The 11262-nt window shown below is 35.3% G+C and overlaps 1 long non-coding RNA gene across 2 annotated transcripts; it reads left to right on the top strand.

The window, feature by feature from the left end:
• The first annotated feature begins 8806 nt into the window (after nt 1-8806).
• On the top strand, nt 8807-10420 carry LOC140524312 (uncharacterized). Of its 2 annotated transcripts, none has more exons than XR_011973659.1 (2): nt 8807-8909; nt 10229-10420. It is a non-coding gene; the product is annotated as an uncharacterized lncRNA (long non-coding RNA). The 2 variants fall into 2 exon arrangements; XR_011973660.1 differs by having other exon boundaries at nt 10226-10420.
• The last annotated feature ends 842 nt before the right edge of the window (nt 10421-11262 follow it).

Below are 11262 nucleotides of genomic sequence, written 5' to 3'. Positions count from 1 at the left end.
AATGGCAAATTATATCACAGGAAGAAGTACAAAACTATAGTAGAGGGAAGGAGGGGAGGGAGATGAGCATTGTTTGAGAGGTACTCTCATCTGATTTGTTCAAAGGAGGGAACAATAATCTTAAGTAGATAAGCCTAACTAGCTCTATAGGTAGTAGGAGGGGAAGGGGGAAGAAAGGGGAGGGTGGCTAAAAGGGAGGAAAGAAGCAATAAGAGTAAAGGGAACTAAAAGGGAGGGGGGTCAAAAGAAGGAGGGGAAGGCTGCAGGAGGAGGGGGAGAAAAGTGAATACTATTGAGGAGGGGAAGGGAGACAGGAGAGCTAAAAGCACAAATGGTGGGAAAGAGGTTGGAGGGAAATACACAGATTGTAATCATAACTGTGAATGTGAATGGAATGAACTCTCCCATAAAACGGAGACGGATAGCAGAATGGATTAAAAGCCATAATCCAACAATATGCTGCTTACAAGAAACACATTTGAAACGGGGGGATACACATAGGATAAAGGTCAAAGGATGGAGCAGAATATATTGTGCTTCAGCTCATGTAAGAAAGGCAGGAGTAGCAATCCTAATCTCAGACAAAGCAAAAGCAGAAATAGATCTAATCAAAAGGGATAAGGACGGAAACTATATCCTGCTAAAAGGCACCATAGACAATGAAGCAATATCATTACTAAACATATATGCTCCAAGTGGTATAGCATCCAGATTCTTAGAGGAGAGGTTGGGGGAGTTGAAGGAAGAAATTGATAGCAAAACTATACTAGTGGGGGACCTCAACCTCCCCCTCTCTGAACTCGATAAATCCAACCTCAAAATAAACAAGAAAGAGGTTAAGGAGTTAAATAAAACTCTGGATAAGGTAGATATGATAGATCTTTGGAGAAAATTAAATGGGAATAGAAAGGAATATACTTTTTTCTCAGCGGTACATGGAACATTTACAAAAACTGACCATGTACTAGGACATAAAAATCTCACAATCCAGTGCAGAAAGGTAGAGATAATCAATGCATCCTTTTCGGATCATAATGCATTAAAAATTACATGTAATAAAAGGCCATGGAAAGAGAAACCAAAAATCAATTGGAAACTAAATAATCTAATTCTAAAGAAGGGTTGGGTTAAAGAAGAAATCATAGAAACAATCAACAATTTCATTCGAGAGAATGACAATAGTGAGACAACATACCAAAACTTATGGGATACTGCAAAAGTAGTTATTAGGGGAAGTTTTATATCTCTGAATGCTTACATAAATAAAATAGAGAAAGAGGAGATCAATGACTTAGGCTTGCAGTTGAAAAAGCTAGAAAAAGAACAAATTGAAAATCCCCAAGTAAATACCAAATTAGAAATACTGAAAACCAAAGGAGAGATTAATAAAATTGAAATTAAGAAAACTATTGAATTAATAAATAAAACCAATAGTTGGTTTTATGAAAAAACTAATAAAATTGATAAACCTTTGGTCAATCTGATTAAAAAAAAGAAAGAAGAAAACCAAATTACTAATATTAAAAATGAAAGGGGTGAACTCACCTCCAATGAGGAGGAAATTAAAACAATAATTAGAAACTACTTTGCCCAACTTTATGCCCACAAATTCGATAATCTAAATGAGATGGATGAATATTTTAAAAAATACAAATTGCCCAGATTAACAGAAGAGGAAGTTGAATACTTAAACAACCCCATCTCAGAAAAAGAAATTGAACAAGCCATCAATGAACTCCCTAGGAAAAAATCTCCAGGGCCAGATGGATTCACCAGTGAATTCTATCAAACATTTAAAGAACAGTTAATTCCAATACTACATACACTATTCTTGAAAATTGGGGAAGAAGGAGTCCTCCCAAATTCTTTCTATGATACAAATATGGTTTTGATACCCAAACCAGGAAGAGACAAAACAGAGAAAGAAAATTATAGACCAATTTCCCTAATGAATATAGATGCAAAAATTTTAAATAAGATTCTAGCAAAACGAATACAGCATCTTATCACGAGATTAATACATTATGATCAGGTAGGATTCATACCAGGACTACAGGGCTGGTTCAATATTAGGAAAACTATTAGCATTATCGATCACATCAACAACAAAGCTAACAAAAACCACATGATTATCTCAATAGTTGCAGAAAAAGCTTTTGACAAAATACAACATCCATTCCTACTAAAAACATTGGAGAATGTAGGAATAAAGGGAACTTTCCATAAAATAATAAGCAGTATCTATCTAAAACCTTCAGCAAGCATTATATGCAATGGGGATAAGCTAGATGCATTCCCAATAAGATCAGGGGTGAAACAAGGTTTTCCATTATCACCACTATTATTTAATATGGTACTAGAAATGTTACCTGTAGCAATTAGACAAGATAAAGATATCCAAGGAATTAAAATAGCCAAAGAAGAAACTAAGTTATCACTCTTTGCAGATGATATGATGATTTACCTAGAGAATCCCAGAGATTCAAGTAAAAAATTACTAGAATTAATAAACAACTTTGGCAAAGTTGCAGGGTACAAAATAAACCCACACAAATCTTCTGCATTCCTATATATTAGCAACAAAGTCCAACAGCAAGAGATAGAAAGAGAAATCCCATTTAAAGTTAGGGTAGACAGTATAAAATACTTAGGAGTCTACCTGCCAAAACAAACCCAGGGATTATATGAACACAATTAGAAGACACTTTTGGCACAAATAAAGTCAGATTTAAGTAAATGGAAAAACATTAGTTGCTCATGGGTAGGCCGGGCTAATATAATAAAAATGACAATTCTACCCAAATTAATATACCTATTTAGTGCCATACCAATTAAACTATCAGACAATTACTTTCTAGAGCTGGACAAAATAATATCAAAATTCATTTGGAAAAACAAAAGGTCCAGAATATCAAAGGGACTAATGAAAAGAAATGCTTGGGAAGGTGGCCTAGCGCTACCAGACCTCAAACTGTACTATAAAGCAGCAATTATCAAAACCACTTGGTATTGGCTAAGAAACAGAGAGGTAGACAAGTGGAATAGACTTGGCACTCAAGATGCAGTAGGCAAGGAATATAGCAACCTTCTGTTTGATAAACCCAAGGACCCCAGCTTCTGGGATAAGAACTCATTGTTTGACAAAAATTGCTGGGAAAACTGGATAACAGTGTGGCGGAAATTAGGCATAGACCCATACCTGACACCGTACACAAGAATAAAGTCCAAATGGGTACATGATTTAGGTATAAAGATTGATACCATGAATAAACTGGAGAAGCAAGGAATAGTGTATTTATCAGATCTATGGAGAAGGGAAGAATTCTTTACTAAAGGAGAGATAGAATGCATTATGAAATGCAAAATGGATAACTTTGATTACAGTAAACTCAGAAGTTTTTGCACAACCAAACCCAATGCAACCAAAATCCGGAGGGATGTAGTAAATTGGGAAAGAATTTTTACAGCTAAGCTCGGGGATAAAGGCCTCATTTCTAGAATATATAGAGAACTGATCCAAATGTATAATCATACAAGTCATTCCCCAATTGATAAATGGTCAAAGGATATGAACAGGCAATTTTCAGAGGAAGAAATTAAAGCTATCTATAATCATATGAAAAAATGCTCTAAATCACTATTGATTAGAGAGATGCAAATCAAAACAACTCTGAGGTACCACATCACACCTATAAGACTGGCAAACATGACAGAACAAGAAAATGATAAATGCTGGAGAGGATGTGGGAAAGTTGGAACACTAATTCATTGTTGGTGGAGCTGCGAGCGCATCCAACCATTCTGGAGAGCAATTTGGAACTATGCCCAAAGGGCTACAAAAATGTGCATACCCTTTGACCCAGCAATATCGCTACCAGGACTATATCCCCAAGAGATCATAAAAATGGGAAAGGGTCCCACATGTATAAAAATATTTATAGCTGCACTCTATGTAGTTGCCAAAAACTGGAAGTCAAGGGGATGTCCATCAATTGGGGAATGGCTGAATAAATTATGGTATATGAATGTAATGGAGTACTATTGTGCCATAAGAAATGATGAACAAGAAGACTTCAGAGAGGCCTGGAAGGACTTATATGACCTGATGCTGAGTGAAAGGAGCAGAACCAGGAGAACTTTATGCACAGCAACAACCACAGTATGTGAGAGTTTTTTCTGGTAGACTTAGATTTGTGTAATAACACAAGAACTTCTTACCAAAAAAAAAAAAAAATCCCAATGGAGGATCTCAAGGCAAAATGCCTGCCACACTCAGAGAGAGAAATATGGAAGTCACTCACATATTGTAGCAGATCATGTTTGTGTATGTGTATGTGTTTGTGTATCATGTTCTGATTTGTTATACGATTTCTTTCATTTATCTTAGTCTGACTACATAGCATGACTATAGTGAAAATATACTCAATAGGAAAGTATATGTAGAATCTATACAGAATTGTATGCAGTCGTGGGGAGGGAGGGGGGAGTGGGTGGTAGGTGGGGGGGATAAAATCACAATTGTATGGCAGTGATTGTTAAACATTACAAAATAAAAAATATAAATAAATGAATTCTATTTCCTCTTTAACCAGTTCTTAAAGATGGGTTTTATCTCCTCTGATTATTTTCCCATGGTACTGGCATCTTACCACTTAAAACACAGTCTTTCTGTGATCCTTCTGCTTTTTTTAGAACGTCTTCAACATCTATATAAAAAAAAACCATACCCATATCAACACATCTTTTTTATTCAATACTGTAGAGAAATCTTTTGCAAAGTCATCACATATAATATACAGAATTACGTCCTAATTTAGTTATTAGTATTAGTAAAGTACTAATAGTAAAATAGTAAAATAGTATATTAGTAAATATCCTATATGTATGCGTATTTTCTTCAACTAAGTTTAGAAACTTAAAAGATATTGCATATCTATGGCATCTTTCTCTCCCTTTATAAAACGTGCCTAATTCTAAGGACCTCCCAGAGCCAACATGATAAATGTAATGCAGTCAACATTCAATACAGCAAATGTTTCATTTTTTTTAAAGACACTACTAAAATGCCTTAAAAATATATGTACTGAATGTGTTAATCACTCAGGGAAGATCAAATGATTAAGCATTTTGGGTCAGTGTCTAGTAATCTTCTGAGTGATTTTGATATAATGAAACATGAATAAAAGTTAATAAACATGTCTTCATCGTGAAGTTTTAATTAAAACGTTCATTTTGAAAACAGATAGTTTTGCAATTTTTAAGAAAATATTGCATGAGAAAGTCTCCTTATTAAGCCATAGTTGACCACTTTGTTTTACTTGTACATAGATAGGAATTATAATCACTCCTTCCCTTTGCCAATCAGCTCACCTTCACTTCATTTTATTTCATTGAACCATGTGGTATAAGATCTATACATGTGTTCTTACTTCTGCAGCTCCTTAATCAACAATTTGTTTCACCCTTCTGTTCTCTGCAACTATATCCATGAAAATGGGTGTACTCAATATTACTCAATGGTCTTACTTGCTCTCTGTTCATGGCTTGGACCACCATAGATGCTGGGGCATCTATATCACCATATAATTGCCTTATGAATAGAAGTTTATTTTTGCCATTAAAAAAACAACAACTAGTCTATATTCAGATTGTAGTCAGCTGGTTCTGATGTCATTTCCAGGAATCAATCTTTTCTTCTCTCATAATAACCAATTTCATTTCTTCTTTGTGTGTGGTTTTCTTTTGCTTTGGGTAGTTACCTTCAAATTCTTCTGGAAAAAAATCATCAGAAGAGACATGCAGACAGAGAAATATTCTAAATCATCTTAAAAGCCTTTGTTCTCTTTCATTTCTCAAACGTGAGTTATGTTTTTCAGCATACCTTCTAGAATCCCCTTTTTTTCCATCTTTGTTCTGAAGTCACTAAACATCAAAAGAAGTTATGATTTGAATAAACACCTCTTTATTTCTCACAGAAGGTCTCTTCTTTGCTCTATTCAACACATTACTGGCATGGAGGTAACAATTATCTTCATGGTGGTCTTTTTATAAAGACTTGTCGTAATCATTGCTGTATGTGATGGCCAATTATGTGGAAAGATGGATCTTGTTGCTTTGGAGCACGTAGTGAAACCAACAATGATCGATCCTTCTAAGCTATCTTTCAGTTTCACTAGAATTTTATTTTGTCTTCTCCCTTATTGTGGTGACTTCATTAAGTGTGTTAAGGATTTTTAGCAATAACAGAGTAATTTCTCAGTCATCGTACACTGAAATTACCAACGGTTGAGTTAATATTCATAAAATGACTTAAACTATGATTGTCAACCCATCTCCACTGTGTGGAAGGAGGGATGCCTTTGAGAAGGACTAAAAGCCATTTATGCTTTTATCTAAGTAAGTACGAAGCATATACACACTACCTACAAGGTCATTTGTTTTGCACGGTGGGCAAATGAACTCGGAATGAAAATAGGACTTGGACGCACTTGAACTGAGCTTTCAAATGATACTGGGTATTCTGAAGACCCAGGGAAGGTGGGATTATATGCTGGCATGGGAGAAAGTCTTTGGAACATCTTGGAGATAGAAGATGGAATAACATTTTTTCTTTTTTAATTATTATTTTATGTGTTTCCAGTGTTCTACAATCACTTCCATATATCTTAGATTTTTTTCTCGTCCCTTTCCCCCCTTCCTCCTATCTGCACCCGCCCTCCATGAGAAAACATACAATTTCATATGGGGTCTATACATACATTCCTACTCAATTCATTTTCACCTTATTCATGTTCCTTAGAAGAATTAAAACGAATGGGAGAAATCATCAAACAAAAGAAAACATAATACAAAAGAAAATGTTCTGCTTCATTCTGTGATCCAGTTCCGTAGTTCTTTGTCTGCATGTATAAGGCGTTTTACCTTAAGAGACCATTCTGAATTTTTTAAGTCCTTGCATTGCAATGAAGGACTACGTCTACTAGAAACATTTCTCACACATTGTGGTTGGTGCTGTGTGAAAAGGACTGATGGTTCTGCTCCTTTCACTCAGCATCATTTCATACAAGTTTTTCCAGGTCTCTCAAAGTCTTCCTCTTTATCATTTCTTATAGTATATTCACATTCCATTACAGTTAAATACCACAGTTTATTCAGCTGTTCCCCAATTGATGGTCATCGCCTTGATTTCCAGTTTTGGGCCACCACAAAGAGAGCTGCTATAAATATTTTTCTCCATGGACACGTACATGTGTTTGTTCTTCATCCCCGAAGAACACCTTCCCATCAAAGAACTGATGACACTTGAATTTGTTCTGAGTGAGGGAGGGCTGTGCAACGTCAATAGAATCACTTCGTCCCCAGAGCCATCTGAATCTAGTGAAGTGATATTCCTCAGGAGGCCTGGAGATGACCACAGATGCAATGGGAGACCTTGGCACTTTTAGGCCAATGGCTATACAGGTATTCCCTTAGGGTGACTCCTTGCTCATTCATTGAATAGGCCTCTTTAAGAAGTAGTCAGAGTATGGACGCTCCTGCCTTCAGAGTGATTATTAAGAGTCCAAATACTAAGGCCCAAAATAAACCCTCACGTCAAAGCATAGATACTCTTTTCAGGGCTGAAGGGCAAGACTATTGTGACTCTGTGCCTCGTTAGAAATTAGCAAAACATGTCTGAGGCCCATTAATGGATGGGGAGGTCTTGAATTCTTCCCCCATGTACCATTAACCTTACATTCACCTTATGTTCAGCGCGAAGGGCATCCTTGACCCTTACGTAGGCAACAAACATTATCATTACTTAGGTAAACACGAAATAATTCCCACAAACCCGTCTTGAACTTCACATTTGCAGAATACAGAACGCAAAAACTAATTACGAGAGTGGCCTTAAGAGTGGAGGCACAAAATTATAGTACATGAGAAGTCGGCATACTCCACACCAGGTCACACTCAATACAAACAAAATGTCCAAATAATGGTGTATGTGTATGTTGTAAGATTGACCTCATATCTATCTATACTATTCAAACTATTTCATTTGTCTCCTGAAAGGGAAACTATACCATTTTAATCGTTATCAACAGTGATTTCCCATTTCATCTTCTCTTTCTGTATCTATGAAGTGGTTTTAAGAATTGAAGTAATGAATGAGGAAACAATCTTTCCTTCCTTCTTTACAAGTTAAAGATGGAAGTAGAATTTATCTTAGCGTGGTTTCTAAAATCTGCACAAGGAGAAAGCATGTATTTTGAAATTCAAATGAAATCAGTGTCTGCCTGGATAAAGAAATAATTCGAATGTAACAGACAATGCAGGAGCGGCTTTCATTTAGTACTCTCTGCCCTTCCTTGGCGATAGTGTATTGTATTTCATCATTTCCAGGAATTTTCTTTTCTGTTAAGGACCACTTACGGGTCATTTTCTGTTTATACTGAAACTTAATGAAGACAATTTTAATGTTTGAAATTAAGTATTTTAAGCATAGAATATGAAATTGATTTTCTTTTTAACGAAAAATGTTATATTGATCCAATGGAAATAAAGAGGGCACAATTTGCTTAACACAGACGAAAATTGTATTCCCAACCTGAGACATGACTACTGTGCTAAAAATGTTCACATGTCTCTTTGTATTTAATCGTGAGAAATTCATGATTGTGTTCATAATAATATTAATTTATTACATCAATAGCTTTTCTTTTGAATGTCTAAAATCAAATATACTGAGGTCTTAATTTTATTAGTCATTTCTTTGGATGTCTGCATTCTTTATAAGATTTTTTGAGTTCTGTGTATTATCTTGACTTCCCATTTCCTCATTTACCTCACTGTTCTGACTTGTCTTTTCATTTGACTTCAGATGTGACAGGAGTTGGAAGAAAATATAACTAGGGAATTCAATGAAGGTATGTCCTAATTGGTCACAAATAAAATGTTATAATTAGATACTATACCTGATTTTTAAATATGGTGAAAAACTTCCACAGAGGTGCTGTTTCATTTCCACATCCCTCTTCTTCATCACGTTGAAGCAACCAGGGATTCTTCTTTGCAGGTGAAGTGCAAGATTTAGCAGCTTCTTTCCAATAAGCTAGAAAGGTGGCACAAGCCCTCTTGTGTCTGTTTCCAGAAGAGAAGCCTGGTCAATTACAGAGAGACTGACATGCCGAAGCCTGGTCAGTAAGTAATGAATCTTTGGCCACCATATCCCATGAAACAGAAGAAAGAATAGTGCTGAGTTCTCGGTAGCACCTTCTGATCTTCAAATGAGAAATGAGTCACATTAGGCGAATGCCCTCAGGATGATAGAGGATCAAGGACTGTCTGGATTAGAAAGCTATTGAAGTCATATTCAATCCTGAGATTCTATTATTCTGTTTAATCCTGTGATTCTACGATGATTTCATGAGGGTGAAGAGAGAGGGGGCAAACGGTACTAAGAATGCCAGGATTGAAAAACCGTTTACAAATATCAATATAATTGTTAGTACCTCAATTGACACTCTTTTTCCCATGACCAACAGTACTGAAAATCAAAGCAAAATTTTTATTGACGCCCTGGGTATCAGTTTAACCAAAAGATACAAAGAAGTTGCCGCAAACTGCTATTGTGGTTCTTATTTTCTTGAAATAGGCAAATCAAATTATTGGCATGATTGATTGTGTGGTGAACTCAAAAGCAAATATCAGCATTCTTAAGTAGGAAGTAAAGCTCAATATGAGCATAAGTAAAGAAGTTTTTATGAACATCATCCTGATTGTTATGTATATAGTGATTTCTACGGCAAAAATTTAAAAGGAAGATCATAGTAACAATTTGCTAAAATCAAATCAACACACATCTTAAGGGTAATAAAAAGAGGAACTTTATTATAGCACTTGAAACATTGAAAGCCTTGTGTTTGAACTTTAAAACACCTTGTATGGTAGATGACTTCCCCAAGAGCTTGAGTTCAACTCATCCCTATGATAAGATACATGCTGCCTATGACACCATGACCAACTTCCTTCACTTCAAAGGGCTCAGGACACTCTTAGGCTCAGTTGGACCAGTGACAATTTTCATGCTTCTCACACACAGAATTCCTTCCTATAATGAATCCTTTGTCCCAAGTAAAAGTAAAGAATTACACACATACCTACATGTGGTATGTGTATACATACACACATATAGACGTACATATATATAAGGTCAATAGATTTTCCTTCTTTGCTTTCCCAGCAGCTACTGATAAACTTTGATTTCAAACCTTGACGGACTTCTCCAGGAGACAACAGACTAAAAAATCCTTGAGAATGCCAAAGATGAATCAGCATCCGGAAATACGCTTAGAGGAAGAAATAATGTTTATGTATCAAATGAACTATGTTTAACAATGTTTACTGCTTTTCCATTAAATATACAAAAGTGAACAAATCTTGACTTCGATAATATGTTGTGTCTTGTTTTAATATGCACCATGTGTATATGTATGAAAATATGTTTGTACAATCCTTTATTAAAAACGTTTATTTCACTATATTTTTAACAGTGTCCCTCAAATTGTTAGTTGTTGCAGGAATTCTAGAGACCACTAAATTGGCTAGAACACTTTAATTACCTATCGTTGAACGTTATAATGTAATTTCTATTTAAGAGATAATAGGTAAGACAGGTTTACTTCTTATTCAGATACAATTGCTAAACTAGTTGTCATTTTTTAATTAAAAAAGAAGACAAGCTTACTTTCAGATGTATTTTTCCTTCCGTTTTGTGTACTGGAGAACACTGGTTCGACATATGTGAGTTCCTGCTGCTGATTGCTAACATCTTAGTGCATCAACCGAGAGTTAACTTCGTGTTGTGTTGATTTTCATATCTCTAACCAAGAATGATTTAGGACATTTTTCCTGTCACCATACATAACGTTAATTACTTCCTCTAAAAAGTACCTGTTCATATCGTTTGACTGTTTATCAGTTGGGGAAGGCCTTGTATTCTTCTGAACTTGAATGAGTTTTCTATATATTTTAGAAATGAGGCCTTTCTCCAGCCAATATTCATAAAAATCCCAGTTTTTTGCTTCCCTCCTAATTTGGGTGCATTGGCTATGTTTGAGCAAAATTTTTTAAATGTAGTGTAATCAATATTATGCATTTTGCATTTCATAATATTCTCTATCTTTTATTTGGTCATAAATGTCCCCATTCTCCTTCAACTGAGAAATAATCTATTCCTTGCTCCCTGATATTTTTATATAGTATCAGTCTTTATAGCTT

The sequence above is a fragment of the Notamacropus eugenii genome, chromosome 2 (genome assembly GCF_028372415.1).
Source record: "Notamacropus eugenii isolate mMacEug1 chromosome 2, mMacEug1.pri_v2, whole genome shotgun sequence".
Classification (NCBI taxonomy): Eukaryota; Metazoa; Chordata; class Mammalia; order Diprotodontia; family Macropodidae; genus Notamacropus; species Notamacropus eugenii.
The sequence above is the reverse complement of the archived record's forward strand: the minus strand, read 5'-3'. Positions and strand labels throughout refer to the sequence as shown.